The 1,770-nt window shown below is 34.2% G+C and overlaps 1 pseudogene; it reads left to right on the top strand.

The window, feature by feature from the left end:
* The first annotated feature begins 654 nt into the window (after nt 1-654).
* On the top strand, nt 655-1,376 carry LOC127078742 (protein HEAT INTOLERANT 4-like; annotated as a pseudogene).
* The last annotated feature ends 394 nt before the right edge of the window (nt 1,377-1,770 follow it).

The following is a 1,770-nucleotide window of genomic DNA, read 5'->3' as shown; positions in this document are numbered from 1 at the left end:
TATATATATATATATATATATATATATATATATATATATATATATATATATATATATATATATATATATGTCATACCCCGATTTTGGTCCTGAATTTTTTTCATTTTTCATTTTTATTTGGCAATTGGCCTAAAGTTCATTTGCATACATTCATTCCCAAATCCATGTTTTTTTGTTACACATTGGTCATTATCTAGCTTCTTGATCATGGTGTTTTTTGATTATAAAATGGATTTTCATTATTTGACCTTTTTTAATTTTCAATATTTTAATTTCGAATTAAATTTAATTCCGAATTTCAATTTAATCTTAATTGTTTATTTTACTAATGATTCAAACTCTAATTGATTTTAATTTCCAAATGAATGTTAGAGTTGATATCAAAGTAATTTTAACGAATTATAGATTAATTTGATTTTTCTTTTGCTGATTCGTTATTACTATTTAAATTGATATTTAAATTAGTCTTGGATTATTCCTAAAAATCCATATCCATTTTTATAATCAAATATCCAATAACCCAACTCCATTTTTAAATCCAAAATCCAAATCCATTTTAAAATCAAAACTCACCAACAACAAAATCCTCTTCCTAAAACCCTATACCCTATACAATACACCATTTTACATTTTTCATTGTAGAACAAAATTCCAATGAATGTTACTCGTTCTGCTCTGAAGCTCCATCTTCAAGCCTCACCAATTCGCTACCAATTCTTCTTCTCACGCTTCAACAATACTCTTCACAATCCCACTTCGTCTTCTTCTCTGTTCAATTTCAAAGCAAAACGTGTCAAAACCTCAAAACCCCAATCTGAGCCGGAATATTTTGAAGATAAACGCAACTTGGAGGACTTGTGGGTTGAAACATTTCCAGTTGGAACTGAGTGGGATCAATTGGATTCCTTGTATGATATCAATTGTAATTTCTCTAATTTAGAAAATGCATTTGAAGAGGGTGGCTTGTTGTCTGGGAAGAAGGTTTACCTCTTTGGTTGCACTGAGCCTCAATTGGTTATGCACAAACTGGAAAACAAAGTTATCTGCATTCCGGTTGTTGTAGCTGTTGTCTCACCTTTTCCACCATCTGATAAAATTGGGATTAACTCCGTTCAGAGAGAGGCTGAAGAGATAATTCCCATGAAACCAATGAAAATGGACTGGGTTCCGTACATTCCCCTGGAGGACCGAGATAGCCAAGTGGAAAGACTGAAGACTGAAATATTTATACTTCGTTGCACCCAAAGAAGGTCTGCTTTAAAGCACCTGAAGTTGGATAGGAATGCGAGTACTGCTTGCCTTATTTCTATCATCCATTTAAGGAAGATGAGTTTGAACAGAGCACCATTTGTTCACCTGCAACAAACAATAATTAACATAACAGCAGTACAACAGCCATCATAAAGTAATAAACCAACAGCAACAAAATGCTAAACCACTCCAACAATGAAGCATACCTTGTGGCAAGCAACAACAGACTTTACCGGTGGACAAGCCAACATTCATAGGCGACACTTTATGCAGTGCCCTCAAGGTTTGTTAGGGTGGCTTTTTGAGAAGCTCCTACGGTGGAATCCCCGTCTCAATTTTCTGAGCCAATAGCATGGTTGATGAATTCAACGAGTGCGCCGTCTCAAGGAAGAAATGGTGCCAAACCGCTAACCGTGATGTATTCCTACTGTCTACTAATGACAAAACCATCAAATTTTGGAAGGTTCAAGAAAAGAAGGTGAAGAAAGTTTCTGACATGAATATTGACCCTTCAAAAGA

Source organism: Lathyrus oleraceus, chromosome 5 (assembly GCF_024323335.1).
Source record: "Lathyrus oleraceus cultivar Zhongwan6 chromosome 5, CAAS_Psat_ZW6_1.0, whole genome shotgun sequence".
NCBI classification, from domain to species: Eukaryota; Viridiplantae; Streptophyta; class Magnoliopsida; order Fabales; family Fabaceae; genus Lathyrus; species Lathyrus oleraceus.
The sequence above is the reverse complement of the archived record's forward strand: the minus strand, read 5'-3'. Positions and strand labels throughout refer to the sequence as shown.